The 25,037-nt window shown below is 28.9% G+C and overlaps 1 protein-coding gene across 1 annotated transcript in view; it reads right to left on the bottom strand.

The window, feature by feature from the left end:
* Positions 1 to 25,037, bottom strand: part of LOC113377431 — a 133,278-nt gene that overhangs the window by 67,679 nt on the left and 40,562 nt on the right. The gene's annotated exons all lie outside the window — the stretch shown is intronic.

The raw sequence follows: 25,037 nt of genomic DNA, 5'->3' as shown, positions 1-25,037 counted from the left end.
CACTGATTTTAAGCTTATGGGAAGTGATTTAATTACAAAAAGTTGAAGTTTTGGAAGAATAGAATGCGCTCTATATGTACCTCTACAGTGCTTCCTATCAATATTTCGAATATAGCTCTTTGGTGAGATGGACAAGGTTTAAAGTAGTCGAAAGTGTTGATTATAACTTATTTGGAAATATTATTTTGTCAATGTGCAGCGGTTACAAACAAAATTTTACAGTACTTTTTCTTTCACAGGAAAGAATATTATCGCTTAGTGCAAAGTAGTCAAAAGTATTGTCTACAATAACTTATAGAAAAGATTGCATTGACATTACACAGGTGTTACACGTACACTTGTGTACCTACAGTAAAGGAGACTGGGTACGGTTGTACCACAATTCTTTATTGACCAGCAATAATTTTGTTAATTCACCAGTTAGCTAGGAGAAAAGTAAATTAAATAGTAATTTGAACATTTGTGTACGAAGAAATACTAAAATTCTGTCCTTAAATATAGTGGATAATCATAAAATTAAACAATACAAGAAAAGGTAGTCCACACCAGCAGGACGGTTGTGACAGGAAAATGGTTTATATTGATTTTTATTGTCGGAATTTGTAACACAACACAATATAATCATTTAAACAATCACACAGCTTATGAATATAATATAACAATATATAACAAAACATTTTTTTAAAGTTAACAAGATTTTTTTTTGCAATCTTTTTTCCTTGTATTGAATATTTACTCCTATCTCTTTCGCATTTTGTCTTAGTTGAATTAGACTTTTTTAATTTGTTTATTCTTCATCTGAAAAAGACAAACAATACATGTCACAACCGCACCCGACGCACACTTTTTAAATAAATCATCGTAATGACTGAGCTAAATTACATGTGCAAAAAGTAATTGCTGATAATTAATTACGGCTAATGTTCAACTTACAGCAAAGTAACAAAGTGATCTATCTATATACAATTAACAGTTTATGATTAAAAGAATTCAAACATCAAAACTTACTTTTAACTCTCGAAAAGCAATGCGGTCTACTGATCAAGTTAATCTATTCGAACACAGATAATTTATCTTTATCTCTTTGGACTCTATCTAAAAATCAGTATAGGTTAGCTGTTATGGCGACTGTTACAACCGTACACTGGCACAACCGTACCCAGTCTCTCCTACTCTTTCCTTTATAGTAGTATTTTTTTATCATAATACTTGAGGCAAATCATATCTGTCCAAAAACTTAGTACGTAGTAATATTTTAGTCGAAAGCAATTTTTTTTTCAAAGTATTTTGCAAAATTAAAGAAATATGTAAAAAATATTAATTTGATGACATAATTACAGTTATTCCATATTCTAATACTACAATGGTCTAGTATAGCACAATTGTTACAACGTTTGTTGATAAGTGGGCGAACAAGTTTAAAATAGTTTCATTCAATAACAATATTACATACAAAGGTCAATTGCTCTTACTAACTTAAGATATTACATATAATAATTTAAAATAAATGTTGACATTCACATGTGGACACGAAGAAAAATCTCTTAACCACATCTATTTTGAGTACGCTCGATGCCAGTCTTAAAGGGTAAAATTTTACGAGAAGCTTCAAAAAGAGAAAATTGAGTGTTCCACTAGCATACATCAATTACTTATAAATAATTCTGAGAGTATATTTAGTATCATAAATGAATAAAGATTTTTTAATAGACCTCTTTGTAAATTAATGTAAAGAAATTTCAGTGAGATCAAACAAATTCAGAGTAGTAATGTAATAAAAAATTTGTTTGATTCAAAATCGTGTACGATGGAGAGAAATTAGACCAAGATCAAACAGCATGTCAAATTATTGCGTCATGAACTGTCAAACGTCATAATGAATAAATTTAAATAAATCTGCGAGTATTTGGAAAATGATTTCTGCATTTGCATCGTGAATTTTTTATTTTAAATTAAAAATAGATGTGTTGATCATCGTATGATGACACAAATTATATTGAATAGGTCGAAGTATCTTTTTGCGAATTTCGCTCCATGGAAATACATACAAATTCGGTTGTCAATGCCCAATCAGCATTTTAAAATTACAATGTATTGAAAGAATTGTATTATTGATTGATTAATAAATATATAATTAAAAAAACAGCATAAGTTAAAATAAAAATTGAAAATGTTTTCTAAATATAAAATACTATATTGTCTATATAGTCTACATAAGTCTATGAAATAAAATACTGGCGTTAATTGAGTTATGTCCGCTTGTAGTGATATTAATAGAAAATATAAATTTACTATTCGTATGTTGTTCATTTCTTCAACTATCTAATTATTTTAACTTAGTATTTTTTAAGTAAATTTTTATTCTTTTCGCAAGCTCATTTATTACGTTTTCAAAGTATCAATTTTTCAATAAATCAAATTTCATAATATCTCATTAGTGCTAAAGGCAAACCCTGCCTTAACATCTGAAACTTGTAACGGAATGAAATTTGATAGAATCTCTGTTTAAAAATCGATTATAATAAAGTTGAGTAGAATTGTAACGAAGGAACGTTTTATATTGCATATTTCTTTTTACTATTAGTTAAATTGATGTCGATGAGCAGATATTATTACGCAGTGGAAAGTACTTTTATAAGATAGAGTAAATTTTAAAATAAATTAATACTCTTCATATATTTTGAAATCATTATATCAACGTACCAAATTGTATTAAATAAATGTAACTTTTTTTCATTATCTATATAATGAGCAAATTTTAAAAATAGAGTGTATATTAGGTAAATAAATATAAAATAAAAAGTAGCTTTTTGAAAGAACGCTTTGTATTCAAAGTAATTTTTAATACAAAATTAATCATATCGAAAAAAATATTTATTGCAGATGTTTTTTGTGGGATCAGATAAAAGCAGTAGGGTAGACCGAGACTTAAAGGTCCGTGGGTCAAAAGGTCAGCCACCGATATTTTAACAAGTAAAGGAAAAAAATTTTTAATGACAATATTTGAATTAGGTGAAAAAAGATGTACAACTACCTTGATTTCTAAGACGTTGCTCGGAAAATAAACGGCAATGTTAGAAAATGCATAACAAAAGTATTTTCTTTCATTGTTAGTTTTTTTAGTTGTGAACACTGTTGATCAGTTTACAAGACTTTAATATAATTTGTAAGTTTACGTTATTTAATTGTTTTATAAGATGCATTATTAATTTTAAGTTAGTTACAACAGTTTTATTTATATAATCTCTACAAAGCTTACACCTGGGTGAAGTGAAAAGGATCGTCTGAACCTTTACACCCTAGCAAACGTGTAAAAAATAAAAAAATAGCAAATAAAAACGTGAGTTAAAAACAGTTACAGAGCTTTTGGAAAATCAGTTGGTAACGTGTATTTTGAAAATTGTTTTAGATTTTCATAGTAATCAAAAAAGAATTCATACATCACAGTAAAAATATCCCTAACAAAAATATTAAAATTGTAATTTGCCATTATTTTAAAACTCTTGCAGCATAGAAAGTAATGGATCACTAAACCCTAGAAGTTACCCGTCATCTTACTTGTAGTTGGCATCGTAAATGTCACAACAGTATGGCATCAATATTTTATATAATTAAATATCCTAACATAAATTAGTTTTAAGTCCGGTAGCAGCAGCTGCGAGATCGAATAAAATACCGTTACGATCTTGCAACCGGCATCGCTCGACGCTTAATGTGGAGCGGCAAGTAATTACTTTCTAGCCAATTGTTTAGTAATTACACTTTTTGCTATTTATCACCGCTACGTTACTGTCGCTGATTGGTGGCGGTTGGCGTTGCTGCCGCAGCCGCTGCCATTTGCTGCCGGTGCCGTTTTGCAATGATATAGATCAGTGGTGGCTATTTTCGCAAATAGCGAGGGCAGATGACAAAACATTATGTAATTGTAATTGTATATCATATATGCACTATTTGATTCCACTAGACATTTAACACATATGACACGCCAATATCACGAAATTCAGAACTTAAAATGATCAAAAAACGATAGCACTAATTTTAATTAATTTGTGTTGAAAATTCATAGTTACATTAACAGATAATATATATATATATATATATATATATATATATATACAACTATATTTTTTTTCGAAACAAGTATATTTTTTTTCGAAACGCTAGAGTAACCCGTCAAATTGACAGGGTAGTTGATTATGCAAAAAAAGGATTAAATATTTTCTTCTTTTGTAATATTATATTTTCGAATAATAAGTATATTAGTAAAGAAGAGACGCAGTAAATTTGATTATATCTTGTTTTTGTATATAATGAAATCACTAATGAAAAAGATTATTGAAACTCGATCAGTAAAAACGCGTTACATCAGGATTTCGACAAAGTTACCAAAACGTGTGATAAAAATAAAAGCTGTAATTTTTCATTTATTGTAATAAAATCGCATGCACAAAATGCATAAAAGTAATATATGTAAATAATATGTCAAAAAATATGTTCGAAAAATATAACTACCTTGTAGATTTCATATGCTTGTTCATTTTTTTGTGATTTGCTAACAGTTTTTAACTTCCCGTAGGGTAAAGATACAGCAATCGTCCAGAAATCAAAAATAAAACTTTTGCATATCTTTACGTTTCAGTAGTTTCTGAGCAATTTGGCATACCTTAAAAAAATGAATATATGTGGGTATGTGTGTGTGTTTGTGTGTGTGTGTGGTGCAAATTTTTGTCGATTATTTCGGGCCAATTTGAATAATTCAAAAAGCAATCGATTTCTATTGATGGGGAGACGTGCTGATTAGTTTTTAGCAACAGCAAGTCCGGCAGCTTCAGAGATATGAAAAAAGTGCTAAAAAATACAGTTTATAAGAGAACCGATTTCGAATATTTAAACATTCAAACATTAGATTCTTATTGATGGGTAGATGTGATGGTTATTTTTTTGGCAAAGATCGATCCAGCGGTTTCGAAAATGCGGAACAAAAAGTGCAGAAAATAGAATTTAGGTTTCTTAGGAAAAAAAGAAATTATTAAATTATTGAATTATTAGACATATGCATATCAAATTATGTGATACTTTATAGAGATTATAATAATAAATACAAATTTTTGTTTACACTTCCCCACATTTGTTTCCCCACACTTAATACGAAATACCCGTAAGCCTGGTAACGTAAGCAGGATTTCATTCCTGACATGGTGGATAAGTGAAAACCTAATCTTTTGCATAAAATTTTATTGTATTTTGTAAAATATCAGATCTTAATAATATGCCAAATACGTGCTGCAAAGCTAAAATCGTTTTCTTTCTTTTGTGTTTTGAACAAAATCTTGAAGTATCATGTATTAAATGTTCTGATAATAATATTAGGTACATAATGTTTTTAATAGTAGAGAAAGCTGTTTACATTGCTAAGCATTTATATTCTAAAGCTCATGAGTATTCACAGAGAAACTGTGAAACGTGTAAAACTAAGGACAAAAAGGTGTTTGTAATATGCATAGTTATAACAATAATATCTAGAATAATATCAAAATCGGCTTTGTTTCAATCTCCTCTGTACCGCCACTGTTACAGTTTAATCTCGGATAGAGGTGCATATTAATTATTCGTTAGCCGCGAGTCTTGCTTGCATAATCCTCGACGCTTTGTTTAATTCGAAATTGAGTTACATTTACAATTGTTTATCTTAAATTAAATTACACATTGTTATATGCTCACAGTGCAACTTAATAATTGTTACCTTAGGGCAATAGGAATTTACGAACGCTTTAAGTAGACAAAGTGACCTAGTGTATTGCAACATGAATTTTTAATTAATGTACCAATTTTCACAAGTATAAAAATTGATAATGTGAAAATTAAGTTAAACAAAGATTAAAAACCGTGTTTCCAGAAGATGATACAAAACTTGAAGAACCAAGTTTGTTCTTGTTTATATTCTATATAGAAATAATTTGGTATGATTTTTCAAAGTAATAAATATAAGCCATTATAACAGCCGGCCAATTAGACTTATTATGCTTGTACTCTAAACCATGCTCGTATTTCTGTCTGTTATATGATTAGAATAAGTGTAATAAAAGTTTAATAATCGATATCCTTTAAAAAAGACTATTCGACTATATAAAAACTCCAATTATACTAGAGCTGAGCACTTAACGTTAACAACTACTTTTGGTAGTAGTCATATCACATAACAATTCATAACACATAACAGTTGTAAGTAGCATTTTGATTTAAGGCAAATTGCATGAACTTCCCGATACGTATACATAAACAACTTTATCAAGAAGTTGAATATTTAACTGCTCATTCCGTTAATAATATTTTTGTTTTCACTAAACAATTTCCAATTGATTTCTTTCAAACATAATTATATCTGTCTATAACAATATAAATTGAACTAATTTGTTCAACGCATTTTATTTTATCCATTTCGTGTTCTAAAAATGTATTTTATTTTGTGCAAACGTAAACTGTAATCAGTAGCTACTAACGAAATACAGAACGTACAGATGCTTTGGCATAGATTCTGATTAGAATCTCATACACGCTAGGCTAAATTCTAATATTTGATGATTTTTTATAATTCAACCGCTTACCGTTGGCCTATGGTTTCCCCCTCCCCTTGAAAAAATAAAACTCAACAAACCTATTTAGTTAAATAAACTTCAAACTGATTCCCAATATACCAAATATTGTTTGCAAAATTTTGATATCCTATATATAACATTTACATTTATACGAAACGTTTACATAAGAAAATGTATAAATATAAAATCACTATGCGTAATAAATTATAAAGTTCTGTAACAGCATTATTTTATTGAGATCAACTAATCAGTTGCTGATTTGAAAGTAAACGTGTGCAGATACCGACGCATGCATGGTTAAAAATAATAATATTTATAAATACTGAGCAAATGAGTCAGACAAGCGACTTGATCGACAGACATTCTGCCTTAATTGTTTACAAAAAATTGTAAACAGAATATTATAATAATTATTTAAACAAGAAATTGAAAGTTTATAGAGCGCAGCATATAGAAACAAAAATAAAAACTTGTATTATTAAGTGATATGTGAAATTTGGAATTAAAAACTTAATTCATAACCGTCCTTAAGATATGGACGGTTGTGACACTTGCCCTTTTCTTATATGATTTAATTTTATGACTGATCCATCTTTTTTGAGGTCAGTATGTAATGTTCAAATTACCATTTAATTTACTTTTTCCCAGCTAACCAGTAAATTAACTAATTTATGGCTGATAAAAAAATTAAGTGGCACAACCGTACCCAATGTCACTTACTTCATGTTAAAAATAAAAAACAATAAAAATCAATTTGAGTCTAAATTCAATCCATTTTAAACCAATAATGCCGAATATAATATTTGTCAGAAAAGGTTTCGCGTCTAGTTCACTGTTGAAGTCTCTCGAAGCTTTTGATATTTTTGCTTTGATATAAAAGCTCTTCCAACAATTTTCAATCATAAATTCTGCATAAAAATTTTCACATTGATACTGCCTAAAAAAGCAAAAGAATAGGCTTAACTTATATTCTGAAGGATCTGTATCAAAGTTTTATGTTTTTTTTTAATTTTAATTATGAAGTATTTACTCTATCCCTAACAGGTATAATATATTGTATTTACATTAATAATTATTTTTGCCTATATCTAGTAACTTTTATCGTGTTTTTTTTACACAGAATAATGGTATCATATAAAGAATTAAATTTGTTCAATTAAAGAACATCCGACCCCCGTACACAAAACCGCCTCAAGAAAAAGCGAAGAAGTTGCGGTGGTCAAGGAGAATAAAGTCAGAAGATACATTCGAGACGTATAATTATTAATTCTACGCATAATTTATCATATTTGTATTTTTATACGATACGAATTGCATTAAATCACATCAATGTTGTTATTGTAAAAATAATGTTCTATGTAGCATGTTGCTTACTTCAAGTTCAACTTTCATGGAAAAGGGAAATGTAAGAGCAACATTTGCTAAATCGGTTAGTATTACTTAAAAAGGAATGTTCAATAAAGCTCCCTCTTCTACTATATAAAATAGATTGTTTTATCATATTTCATAAATAAATTTTTAAAAAGGTTTCAAATGAGGATTTTTTATGTTAAATATAAGCAATTGTTTTTATTCTCTATTGTAAAGATTGAAAGAAATAATAATTATATTTTAATGTTATGATTATAATAAAATTTCTATCAATTATAAGTATGAAATACTGAATTACTTCGATAAATTATATTTACTGTATATATAACAATGTGTAATTCCCTACAGAAAATTAAAGCGTGTTTCAATTTTAAGAATGCCTAATCTCCGCAGAAATGAGCAGATGCAGAATGCTATAAAAAATAATACACATTGTTTTTAAAACAAGTGTTATAAATATTTACATCATTTTACGGACCCATTGGTGTTTTCCGTTCAAAGCTGTTCATATTACACGAGCAGAATTATAAATCATAATTGTAAATCAGCAGTCATAAAGCACTCACAAACCATTTTATTATTTCACTAAATTACGTTCTTCGAGACGAATAAATATTGATGTCCATATAGAGCAAAGCTATCAGACGGCTAATTAATCTTTGTCAATATTTTTCTGTTACGTATAATAAAAATGACGAATGTTCATTTGCTAAACAAAGAGAAGAGGATACATAATTAGCATAAATCGAAAACCAAAGAACATGGACGTGCTCTGTTCATTTTTATTTGATTTAGTTTTGCAATACATTAATTTAACTTGGGATGAAGAAATCAGTCGAGCGCGAAACAGGTATGCCCAGCCAAGATAGGTAATGGACTCTTTTGATAAGATATTGACTAAAGAATTTGCCTGTAAAACATTGTATTTTTCAAATTACTAATCAATTTACCTGTTTAATAAAAAAAATTAAGGGCTGCAATATGGTAAATGAACCATTTTATGGTTAAAACAGTTATTAAAAAAGTACATATATAATAAAAAAAAGAAAACATCTTAATTCTCTTATTCAAGAAATAAATATACAACCGCCGAACAGAGTATTAATTCACACACCAAGAACCCTTTATTAATAAAGATTTCGCACTGGAAAGATTTTTGAAAATATTATATACTGTTAGCTGATAATTTTAAAAAACCTCAAGCAATAAAATAACAGTGGTCATAATTTTAATGATAGATATAAGTTATAAAAAAATAAAAATGCGCTAAATTAATAACATAATTTATAATAGATGATTTGCGACCCTAACATTTTACACATCTAGTTCATAATTTATTTCACAATTTTTTTTGGTCTAAGATTTCATTTCGTATAGAATAAAACTACTAGATTATTATGTAAAGAAAAGAAAATTGGAAAATGTACTGGGCACAGAATCAGAAGTTAATTGGGCTTAGCTTAATGTAAGGATATATTGCACACGTATTAAACTAAAAACTCCAGAAAATCAAATAAATATTATAGAGTAAAAGTTCTGATTGCTGTTGAAACAATAACAAAAATTTAAAAAAAGAGAGTGCGCGTAAGGTTCACACGCAACTGAAGTAAAACTTATTTGCTACTGTACTGTAGCAAATATATGGATATTATATCAATTTTAAATAACGTTTAATAGTAATATGGTAACACTAGTTATGCACACATTTATTAGTGTCAACCATTATACACATTTATATAATGATAAATTATAAATTATATATTTATAATAGCATTAAAAATATGTATAATATTTAAAAACAACAATGTAATTAAAGTCATTGTAATTAGCATTTCGATGGCGATGTAATCTCATTCTTTGAACAGCTCTGTAATATCTGTCTTGCCTAAAAAATATTTTCCATTCTAATAATTTCAAAGATTTATAGAAACTACAAATAATACAGAAATAATTTCTAATCAATAAACTTACGTTTAGTACACGGCTCAAATGTTTAATTTGTTTTATTATTTTCAAGGAACAGGGTAAAATATTTTTCTGATTCAGGCATTTTTCATTAAATCAAGATTTGTACTACTATGTAGCTTTAAAATGTTTATTTATGCCGATTTGCTTGTTGATATCGGTACGCATACAACGTTGATGCCGGTACGCATACAGCGACAGATCTGTATTCACATACACGGCGACTAATCACAATCGACCCGTATAGAAATGATCTCATCGAGAGTGAATGACGAACAGTTCGGGCGTAACGGACCTCCGTTGCATTTGTACAGATTTACATCCTAGTCGCGCCTAAAGAAGTTTTAATTTAAAAAAAATATTATAGATATAACAGTAAGAACTCGAATTCTTGATGTGAAGTATTTTTCTCAATGGTACTTTTCCAATAAAGATTTTGAAGTTTCATACTTTTGGCTATCATCATACATAAATTAATTCTTATGCGAATCGCTAATGTTTCACTTGTAACCTTTGCAACCGGGATCGGTTGATATTTTCTATTTGTTTGTTTTCCTATGCCGGGACATAGCCCCAAAATATTTAAACATCCTGTATGAATATGTTTTTGTGATGTGAAACATCAAGTGTGAGAAATTTTCTGAATATTTCGACATATCTTATTAGATGAAATGGATGCATTTATGTGATTGTGTGTATATATGAGTGTATGTAGTACGTATGTATGTACATTTGCATACAAATTTTCGTTTGCGATTTCGAGAGTACAATTCAACAGATTTGAATAATTTAAAACTCATTCGATTTTTATTGATGAGGAGATGTACTAAATTGAGAGATTTGAATGATTAAAAAAAATCACTTGTACTGACGGAATAAAAAAATGCCTAAATTTTTGGTTAGGCAAATGTAGCAGTTTTTGAGATCTAATAAAAAGTTGCCATCTGGCGGTCAAAAATGGTCAGTAGACATATGCATATCAAATTTTCAGATATTTTATAGCAATTTTAATGATATGCAAAAATTTTGTCCACATTACTGTATCAAGATATATAATGTTTAACCGTTGAAGTCAATCCTTATGACAAGTATTCTCGCCAATTACAAACAACTCGTTAAATGTGGTTTTCTGATATCACGGAATTGTCTTCGCACAGAACACCAATTATTATTGAAGACGTTTGGGAAAAAAGTTTTCGCAACAATGTCGGTAAGGGCCAAATCCAATAAATATATTTACGCAACGTAATGATTATACTATAATTCATTGCACAGTTTATGATTCTTCGCATCCGGTGGGGAAACGCAAGTCGGTATCGGTTTCCTTCGCAATTGAGGATGTTTTACCACGCTTGTTCAAACTCGATGTTCAAGAGCGGAACAACGACGAGAAAACAAAAATAAATGCGTAATTTAATTAAAGCAGCACAATGCTAATATTCACATGCTACAAGAATTATTACAATAATCGGAGTGGATCAGTACAACAATCGTTGAACAAATTTATTTACCGCTCCATAACTAATAATTTACCTTGAAATTTTTGGATAGGGTAGAGCAGGGCTTAAAAGTCCGCGAGCAAAAAGGTTCACCACCGACCGATACCACAAAAGCCAGTTAAGTTAAGAATATTTTAACAACAATATTTGAAAGCAAGAAAAAAAAGATGTATAACTATCCATCACCTTAATTCTTATGACGTCTATCGGAAGACAAATGGCAACGTTTGAAAATCCATAACAATAGTAATTTCTTTTGTTGTTAGTTTTTGTGATCGTGAGCACTGTTGCTTAGTTTACGAGAACTTAATATAATGTCTAGGTATTAGTTATTTAATGGTGTTATAAGATGTGTTGTTAATTTTGGGTTAGATTCAACGGTTCTTTTTACGTAACTTTTACAAAAGCTTACACGTGGGTATGGTAAAATGAATAAACTGAACCTTCATTCTGACAAAGGTGTAAACATTTAATAATAGTGAATAAAAAAGTAAATTAAGTTAAAAAAACAATTTTACACGAAATAAATTAAATAAAGAACCAACTCTGCTAATGAGCATTTCTAACAAAATATCAGATCGAGATTAAGTACAGTGTTCCCTGTAAAAAAACGTACCCATGACATTTATATTTTGCATTGATTGAATAATGTAATTATTTTGTAAAATATTTATAAAATTAAAAATAAGATACTGAACCTGTTTGCTCCCTGGCAGTTCTAATAAACCCCGCCTCTGGGGTAAATAGGAACAGGTGACAAATTAAAAAAAAAAACAGCAAAAAAATCGCATTTCTACAATGATGAATTAGATGGAAATTTTACTGAACATAGTCGGATACTTTTCTCTTTGATATGTGGTATTTCTTGTGGTTTTCACAATATAAGTGTCCGAAGTCAAATTGTTTTTTTCTTAAACTCAATGCTATGAAAATATATTCCAATATAGAGTTAAGCACAAGCATTAAATTGTTTATTTTTTACATTTTTGAGTAATATAATTTAGTACTAAAAAACTTACTTTTACGGCTATCATTACAAAGTTACGTTCAAAATCATTTAAGATTATTTGCAATTATTTTTGAAATTCAAAATACAGTTCTGAAAATACCCAATATATAAAAATAAACTTTCTTTAAAAAAATACTCTAGTGGTAAAACAAAAAAAAGAATTTTATGTTATATTAAACAATTGGTAGGAGCTGACCACACATGTACATTGATCTTGTACTTGCTAATCATATAGTATAAAAAATAGTAATATATACTAAAGAGTCATTTACAAAATATTCAATTTTATAACTTTCAATTTCAATTTTCAATCAATTTTTGAGATATTCTTATAATTTTAAAGTTTCCACTGATCAACATTTGTTCCACTTTGTATTAGGTTTAGTATTAATAAACATAATTGTAAGTAACATTGCGATTATTACATTCAGGATTTCTAATTGAAGTCGAATTTTCAAAACTATAATCCAAATAATAATTAAGTCGAAAGGGTTTTTAATGTGACATGTAATCAATCTATGTTGGCTAAAATGTTTCTTTGGGACAATGAATAGAAAAAGTGGGAAGGGTCGTAAGACTGTCTTAACAAAGTCCGGAACTATATTAAGCTTTAATTTGAAATGCATACACAAATATTTATTTATAAACATGTTGTATTCACATTATGTGGGTTAAGCGGATTAACTCTGCGTGTTTCATATGTTGTTCGAAGTTGCCTATCCTGTTTCGAACAAGTATTTTTAAATTACAGCATAGGTTATTCTGTAAATTTTATTTATGAAATATTTAAATACAATCTGATAGTTTTCCTGCTGCTAACAAAATTCAAAATAAATATAAATGGCAAAAGCATTATGGATTTTAGATCAACGATTTAATTATTAACTGAATTATTTTTAAATAATTATTGAAAACAGTTTGTTCCTTCTGGAAGAATAGCATTCATATACCAATTATTATAAAATAATATTTCGAAAATAAGTAACAAAACTACTTCAAAGGGTCAACGCAAAAACAGTCTTCTAAGTTCTCGAATAATTAAAAGAATTGTATATAAACTGTATGTACAAAGTGTTGTTTAGAAATTATTTGAGCAATACTCAAGAATTGCGAAACTAGAGTCAATCCCATCTATTTGTTGCCAGGAAAACATAATTAAAATAATTTGCAAACGTGCCAATTATTATCAAACACCTGAAATTCATAACGTATATAATTGAGCAAAAACTTTGCAAGACCTTGCGATTGAAAGGTCACCGAAATATATTTCCAATTGCGAGGCAAAAAAGAACTATTAGACATTAAAATCACTTTCAAATAAGTAATTGTTTTATGCGCTGAATTGTTATGCAATTAATTTAATTAGACGAAGTTGCTTTGAAACTATAGAAGTAAATTGTATGTGTCAACAAATTGTTTTAAAACAATACCACAAACGAATTTTACGTAACGTATTAAAATTTTAAAACCAAAGATTAGAAGAATAAAATAACAAAGAAAAAAATGTAAACATGTTATAAAATAATTTGAATTATTTTAAGTAAACAATTAATATATTAAGTATAGGTGTCATTCTTTTATTAATAAAATGATGATGTTATAAGCTATATAATAAAGAAAATATTTTCAACCAAAATATTATTTTTTGTGATCAGTTTTTGCGTTTTTTAGTGTATGATACATGAATATAATTTTTAAGTAAACTTCGTTTATTGTTTTATAAAATGTATGAGACTTAGACCGTTTTTTTTTTTCTAGTAAAAAGGAAACCTTTTCATTGCAAGAAAATAGTAAATAAAAAAAGTAAAATAAGTTATAAAAGCAATTTTATAATGACTTAATTAAATTAATAGTTATTCATATGATTCTGTCGAAGTTTCATACGAAGCATGGATGGGGTATGATCTTTGTAAAAAATATGCTCGTAAATTATAATATGTATTTCAAACAGACGTGTTTATCTTCTTTGTGATTATTGTATTACAAAAAACAATGATCCTGATTATGATAAATTAAAGAGAAGTATCTGCTAAAGCAAGATTTATGATATTAGCAATAGTTGATTAACGATTTTTTTTGTTATTTTTAACAATATATATTAATATTATAATTTTGTTGTTCAACCCAATAATTAAACTGCATCGCATTGATTAAATACCTAGTGTAACTATTATTTTGTAAAACCTCTTTAAAATTGAAACTAGTGGGGCACATGGCATCGTGCCTCAAGGCAAATTGCTGGAACTTCCCGTACCAAAAATTATTATTTTTTTAGAATTTAACATTTTTGAAGAAAATTTACTCTATAAAATTATATTTTTGAGGAATTATAAATTTTTGAGAAAAATTTACTTTTTAAAAAAAAAAAGACTTTTTGAAGAAAACTAAACTAAATTTTGAAATATTTTGGAAATTCTGAACTTTTTTTCAAAGCAATCGTACTTCTTTAACTGCATAGAGACGAAATATCGAAGCGGATAAGCGCCGCGCCGCCGTCTAACGGATAAGCATTGGTACGGAACCCATAGGAATGTAAACAAAATTTATACTTATTGTTAAAATCTCTATAAAATATCTGATAATTTGATCTGCATGTTTAATGATCATTTTTGACCGCCAGATGTCATTTTTTTCATCTGGTTCTAGATCAGTTCTTCATCTTGTTAATACAAGCAAAATGTTTTTGAATTATTCAAATCGGATGCTCCGTTCTCTTAAAAAGTGAGTTACCGTTTTTGGCACTTTTTGCGCCATATCTTCGGAACGGCTAGACCTGCCTTTGCCAAAAACTAATCAGCACATCTCATTATCAATACGAATCAAATGTTTTCTTAATTATTCAAATCGTTTCATCCGTGTTCCCGAAATCGTCGACGAAATTTTGTATCCGAACACACATACACACGCACAAACATACACACACATATACACAGATACATACATCAATTTTTTCTAAGGTATGCCAGAATATTCAGAAACCTCTGAAATGTAAATATATATAAAAAATTTCATTTTTGAATTTTTTGCGATAACTATAACTTACCCTACGGGAAGTTAAAAATAGTGGATCTTTTTGCGCCCTGGCTGTTAGTATACGTCACAGGCAAAGAAAAAAAACAAATTTTTGAAATATGAAAATTAGCTGGTAATTTTACTGGTTTATCAATAGGGGTTTGTTTGATACGTAACATGTGTTGTGATATAGTTCGTTTGGTTTTCACAGAATAATTACTGAAAATCAAATTGGACCTTTGTGCTTGGATGTATATATATAATCGTATATATTCGATGTTTTTTTACAAAATATTGTAAAATTTGATTAAAATATGCTATATCTTCACAACTATAAAGAGAAAATTTACACTTCACAACTATAAAAAGTGATATAACAAAGCTGTGGCAATAGTAAAAAAAATAGTTTATATTTGTGGGTCAGTGGACTCGTAAGGTGGATAGATACAATGCAACAGTACAGCACCTGATATTTTAAAACAGTTAATAGTATGAGGAAAGTTCCTCGGCTAACAACAGACTATAAAAGTTAAACGATCCAAATTACATCTGAACAGAAAATTGCCGCAATAGAAACGTGAGCTCATCAAAGCTTAGTGGATCTCACGATCCGAGGAACCGAGCGCAACGTCTATGCACGGCGGACCAACAGTCCGACCGTCCACCTGCTTTATTGATAGACTACGAGACAAATAGAACGGAAGACAATTTCAAAACAAATTCATCTGGATATTCAATTTATTCAGGATTCTATGAGTTTAATTACTACTGATTTCATAAATGAAAACTGGTGGTGCGTACGGAAATTTCTAGCATCGTGCCTTAAGGCAACCTGCTAGAAATTCCCGTACAAAGTATATATATATATATATAAAAAATATATATATATATTGAAAAAATTTGATTTTTGAAAAATTTTAAATTGTTAAAAAAATTGACTTTTTTAAAAATTAAAAAAAGAAATAAAAACTTTTGGCAAAAAATATTTTTTTATTTTAGAATATTTTGAAAATTTTGAACTTTTTTCAAAGTAATCGCACTGCTTTAGCAGCATAGAGACAAATTATCGAAGCGCGTAAGCGCCGCATTGCCGTCTAACGGACAAACGATGTTACGGAAACCACAAAAATGCAAATAAAATTTGTGCCCATTATTAAAATCTTTATAAAAATCTCATAATTTGATGTACGTATGTCTAATGATCATTATTGACCTGGTCAAATGGCATATTTTGTTTACTTTTTTTCTGAAATCTCCAAAACCGTTAAACTTACCTACCCAAGTTCGATCAGTTGTTCATTTTCTCAATACAAGTAAACTGTTTTTTGAATTGTTCAAATCGGACGCTTCGTTCTCTCAAAAACTGAATTAACATTTTTGGCACTTTTTGCCCGGTATTTTCTGCCTTGAGCAAATACTAATCAGCATGTCTCCTTATCAATAGGAATTAAAAGTTTTTTAAATCATTTAAATCGGTTGAACTGTGTCACCGAAATCGTCGACGAAAATTTGTATCCGAACACACATATATACATTTTTTCTAGGGTATGCCAAGATGTTTAGAAACCTCTGAAACGTATTAAAAGATATATTAAAATTTTTATTTGATTCTTTTTTATTACTATAACTTACCCTACGGGAAGTTAATATAATAATATAACTATTTCAATTGATACAAATATTCTAACACAAAAGATAAGATGTACATAATTCAGTACAATATGTATAAAGAAATTTAAAATCAATCCTGCATGCTTTCGTAAGCTTTAATTAGTGATTATCGATATCTAGACCGATTCTGAAGAACCACGTCTACAATCCATGATGCATTAAAATCAATTACTTCATCTCAAGTGAAACTTGCATTAAACTGCATTGATATAATAAATCAGATATGGAAGAAATAGAAAGCAAACGAGAGAAATTAGAAGAAGGTTCGATTTTTTTATTTTTAAACATCACACTGAGACTGCGAATATTTTCACTGTCAAAAATTTATTTCATGGAATCAATTCAGAAATCAATTTGATTATCACCAAGCTTGCGTATCGAGGCTGACGTTTTCTCAATGATATGTGAAAGATTGAAGAATATTTCGAATAAAAATTTTCAATGATATAATATGGTTGAATATATGAATATATACAACATATATATTTTCGTTTAATTTTTTAGAGATGTATTCGAGTCTGAGTGGCAGTTAACTAAACCAGCTCAAAAAAACATGAATTCAAGTATCAGTAAAACTTTTCAAACTAAAAAGTATGAAATAATAAATTTAGCTTACAATTTTGCAATAAAATGCATTGAAAGCATTTAAAAGTAAGTTGCAAAATGTATACTTCAGTTCAGTCATGTCGCAAATGACATTTAACGATTTTTTTCCGGATTATCTTTTTTGAGTCAATAATAGTTTAATCGTCAAAACGGCATGAAATATTAAAATTATTTCAAATACTACGAATACAAATATTGAGAATCCATAGACTAAATTAAGTTCATCAAGTCCATGCATTTTTGTTTTAGTAAGAGCTGTCTACTTGCATTCTGTTTTTCCCCTACTGATAAAAAATGTTTAGGAATATACTACATAAAAACATCCAAGAATAAAATTCGCTTAATCTGCGTAAATTTGTCATATTTTGTCATCAAAATATATTGAAATATTGGTACTTTTATCTTTTTCTGTATTAATTTACTTATAGCATTTACATTAACAAGTAACTTTGCACATATTGCAGTAACTACTCACTGTTAATATCTATTCGCAAATAATAATTCGTTCACGTTTTAAACGCGAAAGCAAAGTTTATAAATTATGATTGGTAATTAAAAACAGCTGAGAAAATAATAACAAAAATGATACAATCATATTTATGATTCAATTATAAACATTCTTTATGATTATAGAAAATAACAACAAATGAAATAACAATGATTATAATAGATTAAACCAATTAAACGCTTTCTAGATACAATATATAAATGTATAACAGATACATCTAATAATTGCTATAGCAATATTTCGATTTCGAATGTAATGCATGCCTAACCTATTATTACTTCAAACAGACCTATACAAATATACATGTATTTACTCGAAAATGTTCAATAATAAAATTGTGGCGATATCAAGCAGGCTGGTTTTTATTTGTAAAAAACAATCGGACATGTCATGTATATTTTTGATATCGAAATATTTTTACAGTTAATAAATTTATATTTTTTTATTATGTTGGGAGTTTCTAATTTAATATAATGTCATAATCATTACGACTCCCACATTGGTGACTCACGACGATGGAGATGAAGATAAAGGAGTTTTATTTTTCGAAGATTTAAGAAAAATTGATTTTGACGCAGCACCATAATCACTGGTCTTCAGAGACGACCTATAAGGTACGTCCAGTCCAATCCATCATAGTTAACGCATTTACTATCTGGATCAGACTTCCGAGGTTACTCATTTGGTATACCCAGACCTCAGTTTTTTTTTTTGCTGACAGAAAAAATAATTTGGAGCCTGAACTTTTCATTGGAATGCAATTTAACCTCTCTTTCTCTGTTAACTCAACAAATCGTCTTATAATGCTACCTCCCATTATCGGTGACAACGACGAGTCAAAACAAAATTTGATATAATTTATTGGATTTCACAATTCTGGACTCTTATGTCAAAGAAACCAATGATCCTGATTTGGATAAAGAGCCAACTTCTTTCTCTGATCGGAACTCATCAGATACGAATGCAACGCTTGCAGAAATGGAAACTGTACCCATAAATTATGCATTCTAAACATTAAGTAATTCTGATATAACTAATACCAATTAGATGGAGGCTGAATCTTAGAAGTTCACCGACATCGAGGTACAGGAAATTTTCCACATGTTTTTCATTAATCAGAACCTTATGCAGAATATGGAGTTGATGGCAGGTCGAATCACCACATACGGTGGATCTGCTGACGAAACATGGAAATTTGTAATTAACCAGTATTACAACACTGGTCTGCTATAATCTGCTTTCCCACCACATTTTTATAACGTGTTTCCCTGTGTTTTTTTTTAAAACTGTGAGATCAACACTGGGCAGGGAGTGTGTGGCGATATCAAGCAGGCTGGTTTTTATTTGTAAAAAACAATCGGACATGTCATGTATATTTTTGATATCGAAATATTTTTACAGTTAATAAATTTATATTTTTTTATTATGTTGGGAGTTTCTAATTTAATATAATGTCATAATCATTACGACTCCCACAAAATTATCATACATTTTACCATTTTACAATCTTGATTAAATGCGTCAATATAGGCTTTAGATAAAACTTGCCAACACATTTGTACTTTTTTTCCAAGGAGGGCTTCTCAAAGTCGACTGATTTTAAAAATTTGAAATTTATAGTTGAACAAAACGTCTTAATTTTCGGAAACTTTGGGCAATTGTGTTATTCTTATTTATTGCGGTCTTAGAAATGTTATTCACAACAAACAAAAATGGTCACAATTTCACTAAAGCTCTAGGTTGCATTTAAAAGCTCATAATTTTCAAACAACTTGAGATATTTTTTTCCTATTTTTAATGACTAAAGGTCAATTCTGCCACCCTGTTTTAGCTTGACGTCAAGGTCTGAGATATTTTAAATATACATATACATATACATACATATATAGGTATATAAATATTTATATCAAAAATAACCATATGCTAATTTTGTGCGTTTTGCATGAGCATATCCACTGAAGAGTGTAGTTTTTTTTATCTATATTGTGCTTATATATACATACTTAAAATAAGCACTTCAGACAGAGATGTCCCACAAAACGAACACATTGCTATTTTTCGCATCAGTATTTTTCAAGTATGTATCACAAAAAATTTGCTGTTTTATTATTCCAAGTTCATTCCCATAAACTTACTTTAAACTGAATAATTCTTGAAATACATGATTTTCTTATGAAATGTTTAAAAGAATTGTCATGAAAGTTAAATATACAAAATTCGAATTCATTGAATAAACAAAATAATATGAGTAAATATTTTAAGTTAAAAGCTCGTTTAACTTAAAACGAACTCAAACGATGTGTATCTCATTCACATAAAACTTGGGTATATATCAATATATTATGTAAATCTGGTAATTAACAAATGATCGGTACCGATGAAGATTTTTTTCCCTAATTATTATGACTTAAGTACAGTAAATTTTCATCTGCATTATCAAGAAGTATGTACCGTGTTCAAATCCACATTTCGGAAAACGTAATATCAAATTAGTAATATGCATTTCCATTTCATCTAATAGATCAAATTATGATTACAATTGAAAATAGCCTTTTTGATAGTGTTGCAATAAGTTAAAATGCGTTATTACTATTTAAAAAATCTTATACATAGGAATTTATTTCAAAACTTGGTTTCGGAGTTGAAAAGAAGTATCATCACCACAGATAATAGAACACTCGGTTCTGATTTATGTTAAAATACAAGCAAAAATATGACGACATGGGTAAGTTAAGTGCTCTAAAATTGTTTTATCACAATTTTATTGTATTTAGGAACGCAGCATTCAATTTATTTCAATTTATAGTCAAATCAATTAGAGTTAAGCAATCAACATTTAAGCTTTCCTAATTCTCACTTTTACCCTTGAAGAAATAAACGTAGTCAATATCAACAAGTTTCAAGATCGAACGTAGTCTTATCATTATTAGTATAGCAAAATAAACATATTATTTGTAATGAATAAAAGTAAATTCATATGATTTGCAATACTAAATTAACCGGTGCCGGAAGGTAAGGAAGCGATATCGTTATTTCTTCGGCCTAGAGATAAAGCAGCGCACCCAGATTGAGAAGAACCTGACCCACATATAGTTACTTGTACCAGTTCCTACATATAAAAGCTGCAATTAGTCGCTCCAGTTTACAAAAAGCAAAGAGATAAGCGAAAATACAAGGGCAAAGCCAATTGCTGCTAAAAGATAAAAACAAGCGAATCACATACAATATGCTAAATCGATCAAGTTGCTACATGAATCATTTCAATTTCAATGACAAGTTTTTTAAACGGCTAACATATTGATGTGATCAAATTTGTAGTTTTCATGCAATGTCGGTAATAAAGTTCATGCATTGGTCATAAAGTTCTCCAAGACCTTATAAGAAAAAACTAAAAATTATTCAATTTTCTAAACATCGCGCACTTAAATGTTTTTAGAACTGTAATAATAATTTTTCAAAGTTCAATCCGTACTATTTCCTAAAAACTCCTAGATTTCCTAACACATTTAGTTCCTAGTTGCAATAATAGCTTTTAACATTGAGTAGATGTGTTTTAATGTACGATGTAACAAGGATTCTTAAAAACCGGCAAAATTATAAAATTTGACTCTCGAAAACAGGATTTAGTAGAAAAGCTCGATTTTCGATGCAGCAGATATATCAAAATTTGTATTAAAATTGTTTGGAATAAAAAATGCTCTGCTATTTGCTTAATTGTCTTTAAAACTAAAATTGATTTTAATAAATATATATATGCATGAAGTTTATTTGTTCTTACCGTTTGACTTATTACAATAAAGTGTAAATATTTTCAGTCGAGAACTTCTTTTAATAACAATAAATTTTCTGTTTTTTCTGTTCAAATTACAGAATATTCAGGATAAAACTTTTTTTATAATTCTAAACCGGTTTTCTGAAAAAAAAAAACTATTGGAACCCGATTTTCTAACATGTCGGTTTTTATATAAGCCCTAGTACCCACAAACCACAAAACCTAAAAAAATAAAATGGTTGAAAAGTTGATATAATAATTAATTTCCCGTAGGGTAAGTTATAGTAACCGCAAAAAATAGAAAATGAAAATTTTGGCATATCTTTAGGTTTCAGAGGTTTTTAAACATTTTGGCATACCTTAGAAAAAATGGATGTAATTTGAATGATTCCAGAAACATCCGATTCCTATTAATAAGGAGACGTGCTGATCAGTTTTTGGCGAAGGCAGGTCTATCAGTTTCGGAGATCCCATAAAAAAGTGAAAAAAATGCCATTTTGCCAAGGACAAAAATGATCGATTATCAAATTATCACATATTTTCACAGATATTTTGATAATAAGAACAAATATCGTTTACTTTTTTATGGGTTTCGTATCAATGTGTATCCGTTATACGGCGACGCGACGCCCACGCGCTTTTATATTTCGTTTCTAAGCAACTAACGCATTGCAATTGCTTCGAAAAAAAAATTTAAATTTCCTAAATATTTCGAAGTATAAAAAAAAATATAAAAAGATCTTTTTTTTTTGCAGAAATTTTATAAATTTCAAAAATCGAGTTCTAAAAGAAAAATGAATCTTTTTTAAATATTTTAATTTTTAGTACGAAAAGTTTCAGGAATTTGCTTTAAGGCACGATACCATGCACCACTAGTTTTGTAACCAAATTCGATTATTTCGTCACAAGTAAGTAAAAACATTAAATATCTTCACAAGTCATTCTTTTAAAATGTTGGATTCAAAAGGTAAACTATCGGAACCTATTATACCCGGCAGGCGAAGCCAAGGCTGTAAATAATTTCGTCAATGACATTTGCGTGGCGGCGAGGTTGTGCAAAACGACAACTCTTCAGAAGTAAAGTTAGCGTTAAGAAAATTGCTAAAAGTATACCACGAAATTGTAATACAAAGGTTATACAGCTTTTAAAACGAAGCAATAAAAAATTTAAGGTTCAGACTTCCGCTCGGTTCGAAAAGCTGAACAAAAATCGCATGAACAATGAATAGGTCTATATTTTATAGTAGCGCATATTTTTTTCAGTGTAACAGGTATTTTTAATATCTGTATCCATTTTAGTAAGTTCACGGAGTTCATGGGCGTGCTAAGTAAATCAAATAAGCGATAATATGACTTCTAAAAAAGTAATTCCGAACACGTATATAATAGTTTTGTTTATGCGTTTGTTTAAAATAAAAAGATCATGGAATCAACACAATATCTATTGTCCACCTCGGTTCGTCATAATCTCCGGTGATCTTATCCCGTCCGTCTCGATTCAAGTGAAACCGCTCGCGTCGAATACTAATGAAAGCGCAATCATAAATGATGATTAATATTGGTAATGATAGGAGAGCCAGTGGAAAACAATTTATTTAATTATAAAAACAGCTGTAACTTATTTAACAAAATGTAATTGAATGAAAGTATCAATAAATATGTATTAATGAGAAGAAAATGTAATTAACGCAACGTAATGGTTATCAATCAACATAATGGTTGTATGTAAAACGTATGATTTCCTCAAACCTTTCATGCCAATTATGAAAAATTTATCTTGAAGGAAAGTAATCGGTATGTTTGAAATTTCAAACGATAAAGTTAATGTTTTATTTTGTTTTCTTTTTCGTATATGCATTATTTTGTATTATGAATTATTGTGACGTAAATCCGCAACCTAGTGCTAATAAAAAGTAACCCAGTGGTTGATCATTATCTATCTGACGAGTTCAAGAAGAAATCTTATATAACTACTGCTTGATGTCAAGTAGGTCGAAGGGGGTGTGAAACAAGGAACCAGAGATTACTAGACCGAGCTTTTACCACAGAGTTACGGCTGCTCCAAGTTGATATGCTTTATAATGAAAAATTTCACCGTGCTTGATGTTTTCTATACACGTTTCTATTAATGGTATTGTGATAAAATAAGTGTGACATAAAAGGTAATCATTTAGTTTTTACGTTATTTTTTAAGTCAGCGGCCGGGAAAGCGGGGTAAATTACCTTAAATGGAATTTTTGGGGATAAAAGGTATATTTTTAATTGGTGCGTGAAGACAGGTCCAGTGAAAAAAATAATGGGGTAATATCAAATTATGCACAAATATTTTGAGGTATTGATTAAAAAAGTTCACCGACGTGGAGCACATATTTTCAAAATTTACACTGAATTCCCAAAAATTTAAATAACATGATATTTGACTAGATTAAATCAAAATTTTATAAGATGTGTGGTGTGGACATCTATCGTATTAAAATAAATAGTCTAAATAATGCTTTTACCATTTCTTGTTCTCAAAATTAATAAAGTGGTCATAAAACTATTATACTAATATGTATTGCGATATTATATTGATACATATTTTGTTAAAAAATCTAACACCGATATTAACCAGTTAACTGTGGCGCCCACATCGAATAGTGCGCACAATTATATGTCGTCTGAATTGAGCTTATGACGAGTATATTCGTCATATATTATATGCATAATATGATGAAAACAAATCTTGGTAGATTATTATTTGACTCTACTAAATTTAAATGGCATATGACAAATTTTACTGGTTTGATCTACCGTGGTATGTTTTAGACAATAGGGGAGAGTGAGTACGGTGGTGCCAGTTTTTGATTTCCTCAAACTGAAAAAAATATTTAATAAAACAATTTTTTTAACAAAATTAATATTTGTGAAAACTTTGTTTCATATTGAATTTTTCATTCCCTTTCTCTTTCGTATTTTGTCTTAATTAAGCAAAAAGGACAAAAAATACATGTCACAACCATACCCCAAAATTTGTCACAACCGTTCC

The sequence above is a fragment of the Ctenocephalides felis genome, unplaced genomic scaffold (genome assembly GCF_003426905.1).
Source record: "Ctenocephalides felis isolate EL2017-DRISC unplaced genomic scaffold, ASM342690v1 CF-g0.4_SCAFFOLD_01886, whole genome shotgun sequence".
Classification (NCBI taxonomy): Eukaryota; Metazoa; Arthropoda; class Insecta; order Siphonaptera; family Pulicidae; genus Ctenocephalides; species Ctenocephalides felis.
Note: the sequence above shows the minus strand (reverse complement) of the source record. Positions and strands in the feature narration are given on the sequence as shown.